The sequence below is a fragment of the Micromys minutus genome (genome assembly GCF_963924665.1).
Source record: "Micromys minutus genome assembly, chromosome: 6".
NCBI classification, from domain to species: domain Eukaryota; kingdom Metazoa; phylum Chordata; class Mammalia; order Rodentia; family Muridae; genus Micromys; species Micromys minutus.
This window is the reverse complement of record NC_137975.1, coordinates 42025155-42044890: the sequence shown is the minus strand read 5'-3', so window position 1 is coordinate 42044890 and position 19736 is coordinate 42025155. Positions and strand designations below refer to the sequence as shown.

Genomic DNA, 19736 nt, shown 5'->3' with positions numbered 1-19736 from the left:
GCTCACTCAACAAAATGTGTTAGAAATGAGTGAGATTGTGGATAGTAAAACAGTTTCTATTGGATTTCGTGTGCCCTGTCTTAATTAAACCTAGGGAAGAAGAGTCACAGGAGGGTGTTTATTTTTTTGTCCCTAGAATCCCCAAGAGACCAATTTCCACAGCCACCCAGACCAACCCCATTTTGCTTTTCTACTTGTGTCAGGTGTTACTGGTGTGTTTGACTAATGAAGCTCAGTATGATAACTGACTTTATGTACTCTGATTCATTGATTGATTGATTGATTAACTCCAGGCCTTTTTTTCCTGACCACTTTGTTCCCAAAAAATAACAACTCTGAGACTAATGATTTATCAATAAACGCTCTGGCTCTGTTCAATTATCTAGTTCATCCCCTTCTATGTGTGCCACATGGCTGGCTACCTTTATCTTATGCATTTCATGAGGTGTTTGATGCATCTGGATCCTCAATTCCTCGGAAAATCCCTGGTTCACCTAAGTCATCCCTGACAGATGTCCCACCTTCTAATCCTGCCTCAGCTCATTGACCATAGGCTTCTTTTTTAATTGACAAGTGATGTTTATAAGAGATTCTCTTATAACTGATTGATTAATGAAGTGGGCGATTGATTGATTTTTAAATATAGGCTCACTGTGTAACTCAGGCTTGTCTGGAACTCACTATGTGAAGCAGGCTAGCCTCAGACTTACATTTACCCTCCTTTTGAAGGGATGTTACACTGCTTGACTTATATAATGTACCCTGTAAAAACATCTTTTCTTTTCATTCTTGTGGGTGTTTGTGTGTATGTCTGTACACTTTTAGTGTGCAGCTCCTGTGGAGGCCAAAAGAAAGGTGCTGGATTCCCTGGAACCAGCAGTGGTGAGCAGCCACGTGGGTGCTGGGAACTAAACCTGGGTCCTCTGGAAGAGCAGCCTGTGCTGTAAACTGTGGAGCCACCTCTCCACAGGAAAACAGGCCACAGTACAGATAACTGTCAGGATGATACATTTAATAAAAAATACAGATTGGGAATATGTCTTGTATGATTCCGTTCATGTAGGAAATGAGCCCTAATCCACAGTGACAGTAAGCATACTTGTGTTTGTTCAGGAGGCTGGAGGGAGGTGACAGAGCATTGTGAAGGGCCTTAGGGACATTTAGGGGAAGTGCTGATGACTAGTATTTGTACTTTGGTGATAGTTTTATGGTATAGTAGGAAAGAACTCCCCAAATCAAAGCCAGATGTGATAGCACACACCTGTAGTCCCAACACTAAGGAAGCCAAGGCAGGAGGATTGTGGGTTCAAGTCCAGGCTAGACTACATATTGAGACCCTCTCCCTCAAAACAAGAGCAGCAAAATAAACTTGTCAAAGTGTGCTCCTTAAGCATATGCCACTCATGATATATACAATTCTTTTGTTCAATAAAACTGTTTTGAATGGGGGAAAATGCTAACTTGCCCAAGGTCTCGATATTTCTGGTTTGACTTCCATTCCTTGCATTACCTACTAGGTGATTAATGATGCTTGGGTTTTGAACATTAATGCCTTCCCATTGGCGATAATACTTATGTATGTATCCTCGGTGTGGAAGGGAGAGCTTTTTGTTTGCAGTGGGAAAGGGGAGGCACTCGTCTGTTTTCTAAATTCGGTTCTTGAGTTCAAATCAGAACCAAGTTGACACAAGTAATTGGTGGTGTCTGTGGGATGGCAGTAAAATGGTTGCTGCACAGAACATCCAGATGTGCACATGCTGCACAGAACATCCAGATGTGCACATGCTGCACAGAACATCCAGATGTGCACATGCTGCACAGAACATCCAGATGTGCACATGAAGCACGGAACATCCAGATGTGCACATGAAGCACGGAACATCCAGATGTGCACATGCTGCATAGAACATCCAGATGTGCACATGATGCACAGAACATCCAGATGTGCACATGATGCACAGAACATCCAGATATGCACATGATGCACAGAACATCCAGATGTGCACCTGATGCACAGAACATCTAGATGTGTACATGCTGCACAGAACATCCAGATGTGCACATGCTGCACAGAACATCCAGATGTGCACATGATGCACAGAACATCCAGATGTGCACATGCTGAATAGAACATCCAGATGTGCACATGATGCACAGAACATCCAGATGTGCACATGGAGAGAATTAATTGTGTTCGCCAAGGTCTCTGAGAGCAGAGCTCAGACACAGGAGCCTGCCTTCTGTCTCTCAGCAAGAACACACACTGTTCCTTGTCTTTTTTTATCCTGTGCTCGTGATCTGACCCAGGGCCTCCCATGCACTAGTAGAAACTGTACCACAAGACCTCCACACACCCAGCCCTCCTCCCTTTCTTTTCTGGCAAATTGTAACTTTTCCTCCCCAGTAGTTTCTAAAATGTAGTTTCTCACAGGTTTCAGTGCATATCTTCTTAGTCTCTCATGTGAGGAAGGCCTTCTAGATGCTTCCTGCCACATAAGACTCATTGTTGTCCTTGCCCTATTGTCCTTAGAAAAGGGACACAAGCTACTCAAGGCCGGATCAGCAGAACAGGGCGGTAAAAAAAGCCATATAGTAAACTGTGCATGTCAGAATAAGGCTGGGATCTCAGATCTGCTCAATACACATGCTCTTTATAAGCCAATTGTTTTACCATTACCTGGCAACCCTAAAAAAAAAAAAATCCTTGCTGTGTGCCACCAATACCTGCTTAACACTCATTGCCATGAAGCATTCAGATGACTCAGCCCATTTCCCAGGCGGACCGAACTAAACAGGTGTACTCAATGAGAACAGTGCTTCTGAGATAGTTGAGGTCAATGTTTAAGTTTTATTTCTGAGATTATAATGTAAATACATCACTGTTCACTTTCCTTTCTTCCCTCCAAACTCTCCCACTACCCCTCTGTTGGCATTAGGATAGCCCCCTCCCCCAGCAATGGCTCCACCCACAGATGACAGGAACCTAGCACATCAATTGCCATGGAAACAGCCAAAGCATTCCCAGAAGACATCAGTTCTAAATCCCATCTCCACCTGGGAGCAAGTGACGTCACTACCCCTACAAAAGACCAAAACCCTTCCTCCTCTCTCTTTCCTCTTCCTCTCTTCGCCCGGCCTTGACCCCTGCCTTATCCCGTTCTATTAAACCTCTCCACGTGGAACCGTGTTTGGTGTGGTCTGTCTGGGCCTAGGCGAGAAATCTAATTTACAACACCCTCCTTTTTAATTAAGTAGTTCTTCACGTTCCCAATGCATCGATCCACCCTCTCTGATAAACTTGTATTCCCAGCTCCTCTAGCCCATTAGTTTGTTGCTGGGATCAAAGAGGACGTTTTGATGCCAATGGCTATTAAAGGGATACTCTTTGTGCACTCTTTTATGGTATTAATATTACTCCTAGCTTACTTATTATGAGAAGGTGTGTGTGTATGTGCGTATTTTGTGTGTGTTTATGTGTTTGTATATATTTACAAATCTGTCCCACTTTGTACGTACATACATACATACACATACTTGTTCCACCATACCTGTAGGCTCTGCATCTATGGTTTCTCACAAGCACCAGTCAAAAAAAGTTAGTGAAAAAATGAAGTTTGTACTCTGAATGAAAGAAAGGGAAAAAAAAGGAAGACATGACTGCCCCAAGGTGTGGTTTATTGTAGATAGGCAGGAGCATAGAACCAGAGGCATCTAAAGGGTCAGATGGAACGTGACCAGGAAACTGAGCTGGGCCACGAGGGGGTGTGGGGGGCGGAGATTATGGAAAAGGAGAGAGGGGAACCAGGAGCAGGGGCCAAGAGGACAAAAGGACAGAAGGGTAGAGGGGGGGCACATAACCCAAACAGCTGGGTTGGACAGGGAAGAAGAGCTGGAGGAAAGGTATGCTGGCAGGAGGTTCCTCCCCCACAATGGGACTGAAGGTGCCAGGAGAACCTTGAGTCTGCTTTGATGTGCTAATAGGGTTCTCAGCCACGTGTCCCCCCCAAATTATTAAACAAATGCCACAGACTTTTCTTCTCATTATTCCTTGAGCAATATCAGGATTTATGTAGTATTTATAGTGTCTTAGCATCACAAAGAGCAATATACGGGGTTGTGTAGTATTTATAGTGTCTTAGGCATTACAAGGAGTCTCAAGAGGTTTTAAAGTGTAGTGGAGGGTGCGCAGGTTATTGGAAGCTACTTCAGTATTTCATAGAAGTGATGTGAGCACCCACAGATTTCATTATCTATAGGATTTCTGGGACTGATTCCCCATGGAAATTATGTGTGTGTGTGTGTGTGTGTGTGTGTGTGTTTGTGTGTGTGTCTGCTTCTTAAATTGGAGCACCTTATTCCTCTGTATTTGTAAACATTCCTAAGTGATCCAAGGTAAGCCTGTTCTGGCAAACAGAAACCTGTATGAAAGTAAATCTGCTGTGTGATGTTTTTTCCATTATTATCTTTGCTTATACATAAATGATCACTAGTATGTGTCTTTGGATCCAGCTATGGACATTGGAACTTTTAGTTTTTTTTTAATTTTTTCTTTCAACTTTGAAGACTAGATACTACCAGTAGCAAGTTAGTAAAGGGGGTTGGATACTTGATTGAGGCCAAGCTTTCCAGAAAGATCCTGAAATATCTTGCTTTATAAAATCAGAGCAGGCGCCACCAAGGAGACATTAGCCATGCCTGCAAGGGAAAATCTGGAGCTGTGTGACCAAAGATTGTTCGCCTGTATAATCCCAGGACAAAGATCCTGTGCAACTGTTCTGGTTACTATAACTGTGCAGTTTCATTACCCCAGTGGCCTAGAAAATGTCTGCTAAAAATGCAACTAACCGAAAACTATCTTGAATGTTGTTGATGTGTTTCAATCCTACGCCCTCTGATTTGCTTCTTAGACTTCAAAGATTATTTGTGACTGCTTTGTGTCTGGGCTGGCCAAGGTCGTAGCTTTGGCTCCCTGTGACTCACAAAGCATGGCTTCTGCCCCAGACTTCATGGCTTCTCTCTTCTAGTTCTATATGTAATCTGATCTAGCTCTTTGGTGCCAGGCATCAGTGCTATGACAGAGGCCTTTCCATCCTGAACATCTCCCCCGAGGTTCAGATTAGCGTTTGAAGTCATTTACTTGACTTTGAAACTTAACAGATCCAAAATGAATGATTCCCTCCACCACAGCCTTTGCCCTTCAGTATGGACTCTTCCTTAAGTCAAGCAGATGGCTTTATCCTCTGCCGCTTGCTCATGTAGAAACTTCGCCATTACTCTTCAATAATGAACTATTTATTTTGGTCTCATTTTCTCTGGACGAAATCTACTTTCAAGAAGTCGATCAGCGTCTATCAGCATTTCTTTGGTTGTTTGGCTTGGTTTTGGTTTTTATTTTTGTTATTATTGTTGTTTGGGGGTCTTTTTGTTTTGTTTTGTTTTGTTTTTGTTGTTTTTTGTTTTTTGCGACTGTGTTTCTTATTGTAGCTCTAGCTGTCCCGGAAGTCACTATGTAGACCAGGCTGTCCTCTAACTCACAGAGATCCACCTGCCTCTGCCTCCCAAAAGCATGGGCCAGCAAGCCCAGGTTGTCGACATCTTTATGGAACACATGCAGACTCTCCTTGTTGTCAGTACTCCCTAAACAGTATAGAGTCACAATGACTTCTGCAGCGTTCATACTGTACTATGTATTAAAAGTCATCTAGAGATGACTTAAAGTATCCAGGAGGTACGCATAGGTTATCTGAAAATACTGCACCATTTTGTATAAGGGATTTGATCTGTCTCTTTATTTTGACATCCATTGGGGGATCCTGAAACTACTTCTCTTGATACTTAAAACCACTGGGTAGCCAGAAGTTTGAGCACCTCTCACCAACTCTGACCCTGGCCTCATTTACTAACCTTTCTGTAGATTTTTGCCTTAGCTTCCTATGGTTTCATAGTATTAATACACACACACACACACACACACACACACACACCCTGCCATCATTTACCAAAGTGAACCTAGTAAGCAGACCATCTTTGCTCACATCCCAGGCTCTATCTGAACAAAGCAAGTGCTTGTTGCTTTTCTGGTCTCACCCAAGTCTTCTCTGCCTCCAAACATTGCTCCCTGCTGTTCCTGGTGCTCATCCGGCAAGCTTCTACTACAGAAGACTTTCTGTTCTTTTCGCTTGAACTCTTATCCCTCCAGATATCTGCAAGCCAGCTCCCACACCTTCCCCAAACATTTCTGTCTCTGCAAGACATCAGTTTCCTGAGTAAAACAGCAACCTACCCGCTCCTGCCTGCCTCTTCCCCTCCTCCCCTGTCCCCCCCCCCCCCCGTTATACTTTCTCCCTATTATTTGACATACTGGACATTGACTTCTTTATGAGTTTATCTCCTGTATAAACCAGCACATCTCTGAGATGACTGGGTTTTTACGCCCTAAGAGCCCTGTGCCAGGCCTATGGGTACTCTCTCCTTAGAACAAATTCAATCCATCTGTGAGCCCACACACTTGGGGGTCATAGTGGCAGTGCCACTGTGTAGATCTGTGGCAGCTCCAAGTCTCATCCATTCTTCTCTATTGCTCGAGAATGTATCTGAGGGTGGCTAAACTCGTACCTCAGCCGCTCCGCTTTGGCTGTTTTCAGCCATGTCAGCACACCACGTAGTTGAGTTACCCTGTTCTGTGGAACATGGACATGGGCTATTATTCTCCCGTGTGTTCTGTTTGTTATGTAAGTAAAGCGTTTCTACAGGAGCAGAATGGCTACTGTAGTTTGTAAGGCCAGGGCATGCACAGAGCCTGACAAAGGTGATCCTGTCTGTTCTGTTTTGCTGGAGCCCAGGGAGAGCAGTCAACTCGTTGAATGCATGTTATGGTCAGGGCACAGCACAATACAGTGACTTTGCCTGATAAATTTCTTAGGTAGCAAAGCAGCTAGAGGTACCTGCAGGCCTTATCGATTTTTTTTTTTCTAGAGATTTTATGAATGTATGAATGTGCACAATGGTTTTTTAGCAGGGACTCATATTGCCAAACTTGGTGATTTATGGTAAATCTGGAAGCAAAGGTTATGTTTTCCAGGGAATGATAGGAAGGGTTTGGGGACAGAAATTCCAGCCTACCACCTTCAGAGCTGCTCCAGTGGGGCTCACATGATTCAGCTGCCTGCAAACACTCATTCTTTATTGTGATCTGTGGCTGACATCAGAAGCTTCTCTTAAAAGGCATTGAGACTTCAAAGGGAGATCGGGAGGGGAAATAATTATGTGTGGGTCTCTTAAATGCCTCTTTAGAAACTAACAGAGGAGTAGTAAAATTATATATATATATATATATATATATGTATATATATACACATAAGTTATATTATTCACACACACAAATATGGCAAAAATCCTTCAGTGGCAAGATAGGGAGGAGGGTCATGTGAAAACAGATTGGAAGTGAGATTTGTTGAGCTCAGCCATGGAGGTTTATGTCACAAGAACAAACTCCATTGGGGTGACCTTTTCTTGGAGTCCCCCTGTGCTAGAAGCTGATCCATTAGGAGAGATAATGTATTCCTTACCCTCGTCCACCTGAACCACGCCAGCAGCAACTCCTTCCCTTTTCCCATGTCCTTAAGCAAGAAGTGGCATGCACAGGTTTGCCTTTCGAAAAGTGGGTAGATTCCCCTTCCAGTCTTCTGTCTCTTCCCAATTGAGCAGTCCACACCAGCTACACACACTTCACGGGCCCTTGCTCTTCCTTCTCCTCATGCTACCCCATTCTTACACATCCACAAACAGGATCTCGGGTGCCCATCCCAGGCCTTGGCAAATCCATAGCCAAGTGGCAGCCCTTCTGAAACTACTTGGTTCCTCTGGCCAGGTCTCCTGCTGGGCCAGGGTGTGGAGAGGGGCAGAGACAGAGGCTCAGATGAGGCTGCCAGCAGATTCACTCCCTCTGGTGTCTTGAGGACACAGGAGGAGCCATGCTGAGAGCAGCAGGCAGGACCCTGGGTTGGGAAGTGGGTGGAGAGCCAGGAACTGTGGATCGCCCTGGGAGCCTTTCAATGCCCACTTCAGGCTGGAATCTGGCTGCCTCTGGCTGGGCCTGATTGGGAGTGCTCACAAGACAGCTGTGAACTTTGATAATAGCTCTAGAAAAGACAAAGGAAAGCCCATAGGAGTCAGAAAGTAAGCAAATGACAGAATGATCACAGGAGAAGAGTCATGGGGGGAAATTAGATATAAAATAGTAAAAAGTCAGTGATGTCAAAGGTGGTGCCAAGATTCACCTTTGCTTCTAACACATAGCCCAAGCCTAATTACAGCAGTTGTGAAGGTGCTCCAGTACCCACCTCCATCGGGAACAATTAACAGATGATGCTGGTCTGGTGGTATAAATCCACAGCTACGTGTTGGCTAGAAGGTGAAGACCTTGCTGTTCTTAGCTCTGACTGAAAATCATGAGCACCCAAGTCCTAGGGTATATAACACACCAGTCTGCCCTGCAGGATACAGGGACTTGCATACCTTTTGAAACATAATTTTAAAGGTTTAAATCTGGCTAACAAACTATAAGACAAAATGTCTTCCTCGTGCTTCAACAAATATAGCCTTCATACTGTCCAGGTTTGATTTTTGAGTTTTCTGAACTGTCAGTTTTGTGTTAGCTCATCTAATTGAGAAGACCGATCCCTGACCTCAGCCCAGAGAACCCACGGAACCAAAACGCAAGGGCACATGAAGGGTGTTCCTGAGCATCTTCCAGTAGCAGCATGTGACCAGTATAGGCCCGATACTGGTGACCTCCTCTTTAGAGATCTGTGATGGCAGTGTGCTACACAGCATGCCCCAAACACAACATGCTTTGGTGTCCAAGCAACCCATACTTGGAGGGATGGCTCAGTGGTTAAGAGCACTGACTGCTCTTCCAGAGGTCCTGAGTTCAAATCCCAGCAATCACATGGTGGCCCACAACCATCTGTAATGGGATCCAACCAGCCCTCTTCTGGTGTGTCTGAAGACAGTGACAGTGTAGTCATATAAATAAAAAAAAAATAAATCTTAAAAAAAAATCTTAAATAAAATAAGCTTGAGCCTACATGGTGACACTTATTGTAGTTTATGTTGCTTATATGTTGTTTATGTGTGGTTTCAGCTACAGGAAGTCTTAGGCAAAGGGAGACATTAACCCAGAAACTTAATATTTTTAATTCAAAATGTAAGAAATGGTGAGGGCTGGAGAGATGGCTCAGTTTTTAAGAGCACTTTCTATTCCTACAGAGGACTTAGCTTCAGTCCCAGTACCCACTGACAACTAGGTACCTATAATTTCAGTTCCAGGGGATCTGTTCCCCTCTTCAGATCCCTGTAAGCATATAGTACACATAAATTCTTAGCACACACACATACACAAGAATAAAAATAAATATAAATATAAATGACAATAGCTGACTATAATCACAGTGCATCATATACTTGGGTTAGACTGTCAAAACTAAAAGTAAGTAATAAAAAGTCAATGAGCTTGGAGAGGTAGGATATCAGTTCTGTGGCACAGACTCCCAAGGTGCTGGCTCATGACTGAGGTCACAGTTCGTTGTCCAAGGGGGCTTTATTTCTCATGCCATAGTCTGATTTCTGATGTACAGAGGCTCTCTTTACCCCCAAGCTTTCTCTAGATGTTCTCAGTGAGTCCAATTTTTGTTTGTGAGTTAATACACGCACATCTGTACTCCAACTCGAAGAACAAAGCAAGCTATACATTTCTAGAAAGAATTCTTTTCTCAACAGTAGAACATAGAAGAATTCTAAATAATTTGATTTATGGCACTATCTATTGGCTTTTCTACATATTTTCTGATCCATGTGCCACGATTATTTCATACAGTGAAGATATTTTTTTTCACCGTGTAAAATCTTCTTGTTTTACCAAGGAGATTTTAGATAGTTTCCATTTCTCACTAGTGGCCACAATTTTGCTCATATTAATGATTTTTCTCTCCGTTATAACCAAATATAGGACAGAAATTGTTTATGGGAGGTTAGATTTCTTTAGCTCATAATTTTGTGGCCTCATGGAAAAACCATGATTGTAGAAAAGGTTCTCATCTTATGACAGTCATAAAACAAAACAGGAAGCAATGAAGCTTCAGGTAGAGCAGCACAGCCTGTTCCAAGCCAAGCTCCTGTGCTCTGATTTTCTCAATAGTACCACCAACTAGGGACCAATACATGAACCTGAGGCAGGGGAGGGGGCGGGGGAGGGCCAGCCAAGCATCTCCTATCAGACCATAACAGTGCCTACATTTGCTGTTCAATGAGAGTAAAGACTGTGCAGGACATAACTTCTTCTAAGGAAGCTTGTATACCTTTTGTTAAAAATTATAGCTATTGTCTGACATGAAGAAAGCATGCATGAGAACAGCCTAATACATTTGTTGTTATTGTTGCTATTTCCTATTGGTCAGTTGTTCATTTGCTATTGCTGGGCTTGGAGCTGAACTTGCTAAGTCAGTGTTCTGCACCAAGCTACATCCGGGGCTAAGCTGCACCAGTTACATCCCTGTGAGGACAGTTTCCTCTGTCCCTCCCTCTCCCTCCTCCTTTCTTTCTTCTTTTGTTCCCCTCCCCTCAGCTTTCCTTGGATCATTTTTCCATTTCTCAAAAGATTCTAATTCTTTTGTGACCTTTACTGCTTGCTTGCCATTATGGAATTTCAGTTCCTGCTGTTTTATTCTTAGCCAAAGAAAACTCCCAGATTCCCTTGCTGTACCCAGGACTTAGTTTCTTGGTCAGATGTAGATGATCTGTGGAGAAATGCTTTGAAAAGAGCCTGTCATTGTTACTAACGACAGCATCTTGAAAATCTCCCATTATTATTAGAGTTATTATTATCATCTTTTGTGGGTTTGTTTTGCTTTGAAACAGGGCCTTGCTCTGTAGTTCTGTTGTCTGGCCTGGACCTCACTGTGGAGACCAGCTTGTGAGTGAACAGAAAGCCACCTGCCTGTGCCGTCTGGCGGTGGAATCAAAGGCATGTGCCATCATGCCCAAATGGGATTTTACGTTTTTTTATAAATTATTTTCTGTAGATGAGTGTTTTGCCTGCTTGTGTGTCGGTGTACTCTGAGCTTAGCCGGTGTTCTGAAAATGGCCAGAAGATGATGTCAGATCCCCTGGACCTAGAGTTAGAGATGGCTGTGGGCTGCCACTCCAGTACTTGGAATCAAACCCAGCTCCTCAAGAAGAACAGCAAGTCTCAAAACGGGCCATCTCCAGTCCCATCCTGATCATGTTTTTAACACTACAGAAAACAACATGTACACAGTGACAACAAAACTAAACAGATCTGTTCAATTATTGGAGAGGTGGCACAGCATGAGAGATAAGGCATTAATTGAGTAAGTCACCCAAGAACTTCTCAATGAAATGCGAACACTGTAACGATGAAATGAGTTCATATTTGGGAAGGCTTTAGATCAATGTCCAGCACCTAACAAGTGCTAAGTGAGGTTGTATCAAGTCTTACAAAGCAATAGTTATTTCTGTACTTGAGGCCATTTAATTAACAAACATCTTAAAAGAGGTAGCATGGTGTATAACCACGCATCCTTTCATTTCACAGAGCAAACCGGTCACCAGAGGCTGGAGTGGCCATGCTGATTTCCGTGTGTCTGGTGTTTGTGTATGCTCACAAGCAAAAATTTAAGTGTGTGTTCAGTGGGATAGTCTACCAAGCATATCTTTCTGCGTGCAACCCCCCTGGTCCCACGGTCCTCCCGCTTTATTGTTGTTGAGGCACACCTCTGGGGACAGACACAATTCTCCTTCATTATAAACAACTGTTTCATCGTCCATTCTATGAATATGCCTCCAAGAACAAACATGCAAATGGAGCTACAGTGGCTGTCCTGGAGCAGAGCTTGTTTGTGAGGTTTTGTGTGTGATGGACCACAGAGACAAAGCCAAGTAGAGGACACGCATCTCAACCCTCTCCGTTGGAGTGGGTGGCTTTCCTCACTCAGTGGGCATTTTTCTCATACCCTTACCATGACTTGAAGCCATTAGGTTTTCTGGTTTTCCTTCCCTGATGGAGACAGAATAGCAATGTAAGTGTTTTCATTTCAAATTGCACATTCAATTATAGAGACCATTCTGCATTTACTGGCCTGGGGAGTTTCTCATGTGGTTTATTGTCACTTGAATTCTATCACTACCCTTTTTCTATTTTGCTATTTTCTTGTTGATTTGTAAATATCCTCTTATAGGCGTGGTTGGTTTTCTTTGCTTACCGTCTCATCTATAGTACCAAATACTCTAGTAAGAGATAATGTCTTCTTCTGTACGTTATGTTCCTTTTAGAAGCCCTATGTCAGTATACGAGAATGCACCATCCGGTGTTACTGGCCTCTAAAAGTTGGATAGATTTTCCTCATATAGATCTCGAGCCTAACAGGAATTCATTCTGCTTATGGCATAAGAAAGGGATATATTTTACTTTTGCTGTATGGAAAATCAATTTTTCTGGGACTATGTATCGAATCGACATTCCTCCATAAAGTTTAGAGCCTCTCCTCTCATATTTCAGGCCTTCATAAAACCTGCCTCTCCCTGGGCTCTGCTTTGTCCCGTAACCTCATTTGTTCTGTGCCAAAGACCACAGTGTTTTAACAGTGCTGATAGGGGTGGAGTGAGCCCTCCGAATTGCCAGTGTTGTTATAAGTGACAGGCTCTATTTAATGGTAGTCTCTACTTTTCTAGCATGGGGTTGTTGTATGTTTTCGAACTGTCCTGACATCAACATTGTGTCCTCAGGAACTCAGTAATGAGCTGCCATCTTCTATTCTCCTCGAGACTCTCGCCAATGCTTCTCACCCCTTTGCTGCCCCTTGCAGCATCGGGTGCCTGTGGTTTCTTTTTCTGGCGCTAATTGTGCTAGTTAGCTCTTCTGATCTAAAGCGCACACATAAGATAACCCGAATTTAAACATTTCCTCATTGGATATTAAGTTTATTTGAAAGGTTTTTTTTTTTTTGTTTGTTTGTTTTTGTTTTGGTGAATATGCTTAAGAAAATCAACTTGATTTTTAAAGTATTTTTGAGTTATAAGTGTATTGTATTTTTCTGAGCCTATATCTAAATCTATTATGATTATGATTAGAATTACATTCTTTCGTACACTAAAGACTGTAAAAGAGAGATGCTACATGGTCAGGAGTTGTCTAGTGAATAAAGCTAATGCTTCAGGGTCTATGGTGTCTCCTCAAGTACTTTACTGTAAATGTTTAATGATAGCACTTCTTAAGGATGCTCTGTCATCTGTAATTCAGTCTCACATGGGTCAGATGCTAGTATCTCCTTCATGCTGATGTCAGCTCACATTCTACCAACTCCTGAGAGATTCTATATATAACCAGGCAACCTTGGTCCATTTCTTCTGGCTTAAGAAATGGCCCCACTTACCCAAGTATGTATTATTCTCTTGGTCATTCTCTTTAAGGTGAGCAAGCTGTCACAGAAGATAATTAAACCGCGTCTCGTTTTATAAGAAGATCACCAAGGAGCTTGAGTGGACCCTTCAGGCATTCTTGGTATTTTATTATGTAGCAATCAAATAGGTAAACTTAACAACAATGAAACCAAGGTGCAAGCCCCAGGACTACATGTCCATTGTCATAGCTAGCTTTATGCTCTTGCTCTTAGAGAGGCACCTCAAATTTTTCTTAAGTTTAAAAGTTTGTCACTGGGTGTTGAGGGTGTCCACCTTTAATTTCTGCACTTGGGAGGCAAAGGCAGGCAGATCTCTGTAATTTTGAGGTCAGCCTCGTCTGCAGAGTGAGTTCCACAACGTCCAGGACTTTACAAAGAAACTCTGTTTTAGAAAAACAAAAGTTTGTACAACTTCCTTATCAAGGTAATTAATTAACATTTATATATTTAATTCTTTTCCATTTTGTTTTATGCTCTATCATCTGCCACTTAACAAAATATAATTTCTTACTCACTGTCATGTGCTGTTAGACATTTACTAAAGCATCAGTGTCCCGCTGAGTAGATTGATTTATTGAGCTGATTCATCAAATCAATCCCCTGTGGTTAGATATTCCCCCTCATCCATATTGATCTGATAATTTGAGCTCCCAGGTAAGAATAGCTCTGTGCCTCAATGTGCAGAGTTGGAATTATTCATTGAAACTGCATATTCTGGGGAGTTTTGAATATATATTTACAAAGAGCCTTTCCAGCAGAAGTATGAGAAATATCTTTCCAATTTTTCACTGTACTGCTGACTTTATTGTAAATCCCTTTGCCAATTTTGTAGATGTTAAAAATGATCTTTCTCTTTTCCTTTTAATAATTTTCATGAGTTGAGAACACATTTTCCCTTCAGAAGTTACTACAAGAGCTCTTCATACATTCAAGCTATTGGCTTTTTGCCGCTGGTGATGCATATTGTGATTTGTGCTTTGCATAATCTTAACGTGTATCCGGAGGACCTGGGGATCTTAAATCAGTTGGAACTGTTGCGTCACCTGCCTGTGGAGCATGCCCTCTAGAACTAATGTGCTGTTGTTCTAGGAGCACAACCACTGTACGGGAAAAATTGAATTTATTTAAAGTAAACGCATTTGTGCATCTATGAGGCACTTCACAGTATATTGTGTACTACCATCTGGTGAGAGATTGGCTTGTTTACTAGAACTGTGGTGCAAAATGAAGAGTGATCCATGCCTGCACTCTCAATAACACACAACATAAGCATGTTCTTGAATTCTTCAAAGCATGATGTAGTTCTGTGGTGGTGTGGTTAGGGGCTGGAATGGTTATCCTGCCTGTCAGTTCCCTTCGATTGAAAAGTGCCCAGGAGATTGGTAAAGCATGTATATGGTTGTGTCTGTGAGGGTATTTTCAAAGAGGATTGATGAGTGTGGAAAACACTATTCTATATGTAGGAATCTGGTTGGAGGAAAAGAGAAGGAAATAGCCTGCTGTCCCACATTTTCTCTGCTTCCTGACTGCCGTAGGGTAAGCTGCTTGGCTCTGCCATGCTTTCCTTGTTAGAATGAACTGAAGCCTCAGAAGCAGTGAACCAAAATAGAACTTTCTCCTCCTAAGTTCTTTTTCTCAGGTCTTTACCAACAAGCATCAAGTCTGATTAACGTATGAAAATAAACTTGTTCAAAGGAGATGTGTCTCTGGCTCTGTGTGTGTGTGTGTATGTATGTGTGTGTGTCTGTCTGTCTATCTGTCTCTCTGTGTGTCTGTGTGTCTGTCTGTCTGTCTCTCTGTGTGTCTGTGTGTCTGTCTGTCTATCTGTCTCTCTGTGTGTGTGTGTATGTGTGTCTGTCTATCTGTCTTTCTGTCTATCTGTCTCTCTCTGTGTGTGTGTCTGTCTGTCTGTCTATCTGTCTGTCTCCGTGTGTGTGTGTGTGTGTGTGTGTGTGTGTGCGCGCGTGTGTGCCTGTCTGTCTATCTGTTTCTCTCTCTCTCTCTCTCTCTCTCTCTCTCTCTCTCTCTCTCTCTCTGTGTGTGTGTGTGTGTGTATTGTGTAAGTATGGGCAAGCGGGCCATTATAAGTTGGTAGCTCATTAGACTGAATGAGCATGACGATGTCCAGTATCCTCAGAGTGCCTGGAAAAGCAGAGTGACTCCATTCTAGGCCTAGGAGTCTAAGTGACACTGTGAATATCCATAGCTACTTTATGACAGTATATGAGGTGTTCCGCATTCTGAATGTCCCACAATACTGAGGTTTGGAAGATGGTAAAAATATACCTATAATGGCACAGGAATAACTGTGCGTGTACATTGTTTTATTGTGACTAAAATTCTTGGATAAAATCCATGGTGCTTTTGCAAAGCAATTGAGGTGGGAGCAATCTTGATTCTTAAAGAAGATACTTAAAGAAAAATTTCAAAGGTTCTGAGGTTCACTTCAGAACCCTGCTGTGACTTTCTGAGCTCCCTAGTTCCCAGTAACCTCCCGACCCACCCTTAGGGTGCAGAATTCCCTTCCGTGTACCCCATTCCCTTTAGTTAAGATAAAGATGAAATGTTCTTCCCTAGCTACCCCTCATTATGTTTCAACTTGAAGCCACATGGTTATTTGAAAAACGTAAAGTCAGTTCAGGTCACTGGATGACAATGGGCAGAATTGTCAAAATGAAGTGCAGACTTTCAGAAGCAGTATACACCTCAAAGGCTGGGATCTGCAAGCTCTACAAAATGGATATGGATTCGTATCTTAGTTATTGGCTGTAACTTCCGGGGAAGCTCCTTTGGTCTTAGGAGCTTCTGTTAGTGTTTCCATACCATGAGACGGGGTCACAGTAGCACGGCTGCTGTCTGATGGGATGGAGTTCTGACAGTTGGACAAGTATGCTGACTGATGGGATGAATTCCTGCCCTATCTCCGACATGCAGCAGATGAACCCACGATTGTGTTCCTGTTGCTCTGTCCTCCACATCATGCAAAGTGGGAGTATGGCACAAAGACATCCTCATGAAAGCGGAGCAGCCCTCACTAACTGGCTGAGACCATGTGGGTTTAGTTTATCACTGGGCCAATAAAACGCCGTCATCTATTGAGAGAACTCCTTCTGAGTTTTAAGACTCCCCGAATACCTTTCTAGAATCAAATGTGAAATCGCCACTCCCCTCTGTTTGCCAAGGCATCTGTCCCATGCTCTCTGGACTGTCACATTCTATAACTGGATGTGTGGACCCAGCTGGCAGCTGCACCAGCCAGACCTGAGGTAACTGGAGTTTAGGCCCAATTTGTTTCCACTCCAGAGTCTTTAAATTCTATTTCAAGCACATACATGTACAGACTGCAGATGTGGGGATGAAAACCAGGCCCTTTGGGGTGGCAAGGCTGTGATATTGAACTTCTGCAAGGCAGTTTTATACAAGCCTCATCTGGGGATTGTTTCAGGCCCAACCTTCAGGGATGGCTGTCGACTTTTCTTATGGTTTAAGCTACCCCATGGGGCAGTCACCATAACTCGTGTTTGGAGCAAAACATTCTACAATCTGCGATCAGATAGATTCGAAAGCTTTTCTCTACACTCTAACAAATGTGTGACCTCATGCGAACACGGGGGAGCTCTTTCCCTGAGGATCTGACACTGGATGAACAGCAAGGAGCAACAGAAGTGCTCATGCCTATTTCACAGACATGGCATGGGACAGGTTTACATTAATTTACAAGCAAGATACTGTGAGAATAAGCATGTCATCTAAAAGAACTTAGAGCTCAGATAGCTCCTAACCTGAAGTCCATTTTTGGATGACTAATAGATAATTATTAATTCATTCAGTATATACTTATTAAGTACCTACAGTACAGGCTGGACAGGGCTCAGCTGTTCAATGTGTGGTGATCAGAAGCACAGACAGGGAATCCCCAGAGCAAGCTGGTTTTCAAGACTTGTCCCATCCATGCACTCTGAGTTTGATTGTGAGGCCCTTCCTTAGTGAATAGCAATCAAGGGTGACTCCGTGAATCAGCCCCAGGCCTTAGGCCTCCATGTGCATACACATACATATTCAAATTTATACATACATACACATGCACATACCACACACATGAAAGATGGGGGGAGACCTATGATACAATAGGCATCTTGATAGATATAAAGATCAAGGACAAAAACAAAACAAAACTTTAGTCTTGGGACTGGTGTAAGGGCTCAGTGGTTCAGAGAGCTTGCTACTTTTTCCGAAGGCCCAAGATTGGTTCCCACCACTCCCATATGGCTGCTTATGGCCACCGGCATCTCCAGTTCCAGGTAATTTGCCACCTTCTTTTGACCTCCATGGTTTTCTACATGCACATTGTGCTCATAAACCTGCCCAGGCACCCATAAGTACACATAAAAAATATAAAATAAATGTTTTGGAAAAATCTCTATGCTCATGAAACTTATGCTAGCTAAAAGGCCATGAGTGCATACCTTTCTGGAACCAAGTGAGAGAATGGCACTCCCCTCTCTTTGCAAAGGCATGGGCCTGTCCTCTCCGGATGGCCACCATCTATCACAGGACGTGCATCATACCTAGCTGTCAGTGCACTTGGCAGCCTGCTGTCAAGAATTCAAATATGACTTTGCAGCACCTGGAGAGAAATGTTATAAGGGAATAGGGAAGATGGGTATTCTAGGGGAGGTATCTCAGGAAGTCTTCACTGAGAAGCTGGCTCTAATCTAATAGGGACCTGACTGGCATGGAGGGGCGCAATACCTAAGTGGGAAATACCTTCCACTGGATGGGCGCAAGTGCTGCTCTGTTGTCCTTTGGTTCCTTGTTGACACTGAGAAAAATAACGTCTTTCTGATGCTTGGTCCTTCCTCTGGGACTCTCCCCCTCCCTGGAAATCTTCAGGACCCATCATCCATGTATCAATGACAAGGTTGAGTGTTGGGCATTTCATGAACCTTTGAGTCTATAGTATCATGATCCCTAGTTGCAGGGCAAGAAAAGACAATCTTGTATTCTCTTTTCTTTAGTTTTTTTTTTTTCTAGGAAGAACTATGCCTAATAAAAATCTCACATGCTCTCTTTTATCATGGGAAAAGCTTTCCTAAAGCATCTGAAATGTTTGGAAATCTGTTAGTATCAAAGGCGGAGACACAGACATCCCTACCTGATGGCAGATCTTCATACACAGTTCCTGGCTTGGCTCTTTGACAGAGTATAAGAGTCTTCCTCTGGGCCACTCAGCTTTCTCAGGAAGTTGCCCTGGTTCCTACAGTACATTGGTATGCGCCTAGCATTATCCTTTAAGGCTGATCAGCCAGAATCCAATCTTCAGCTAAGCTCTTCAGCCTTGTACAATGAACACGATAAGGTGTTCCTTGGTTGAGTGTCAGGAAGGGGAAAGATAAACACATCTCTTGTCATTGGAGAGAAATGAGGTTGAGTTATGATGCCTCATCCTTTCATGCCCATCCTCAGAAGGAGCCTGACACCCTTGAGTTTCTTCACTCCAACTCACTCCATAATGAGTTCTTCCCTTGAAGATTTCAGTGTTAGCTTTCTCTCATCCATATATTATCTACTCTCCTTTTTCAAACTCTTCAATATGTGTGCTTTTATTATGTCCTTACTATTTTAGCAGAGCTTTAGGAAGGTACATTTGTTAGGTGAGACGCCATTTGTAACTGAAAGGTATCTGTTTCTTTTTCAGTCTCTTCCCACTAATGCTGAACCTCGTGTTAATCTACTCCCGATAGCTTCTCACACAGACACAAACTCTAGGATCCAGATAAAGTCTTCTCATCTTTGACTTAATGTTGTAGTTATCCATGCCCAAGTAGCAGATGAAGGCAAGTGTGTGTGGCTTGTTTTTGCCTTTGTCTTTCTGTTGCTATGATAATGTGCCCTGAGAAACAACAATAACAAAACTAGAGGACGAATGGTTTGTTTTGTCTTACAGTTCCAGAGAGATAAGATCCAACATGGTTAGAGAAAGCATGACAACAGGAAGGAAGACATGACAGCAAGAGTAGGAAGCAGGGTGATCACATTTCATCCACATAAAACAAAAAGAGAAGAGCAAGTAGGGTCAGGCTATAAAGTTTCCAGTCCTGCCCTCAGTAATGTACTCACTCCAGCAAAGCTCCATCTCCTAAAGGTTCATGACTTAACCGGACAGTGTCACAGGCAGGGCCACAAGTGTTCAAACTTATGAGCCTGGATATACTGGATATTCAAACCACAGAGGCAAGAATGGAAGCTCGAGTTGAA

At 42.9% G+C, this 19736-nt stretch overlaps 1 protein-coding gene across 14 annotated transcripts in view; it reads left to right on the top strand.

Annotated features, from left to right (window-relative positions):
* The window catches only part of KIAA1217, a 281476-nt gene that overhangs the window by 167459 nt on the left and 94281 nt on the right, over window positions 1–19736 (top strand). The window lies entirely within an intron of this gene.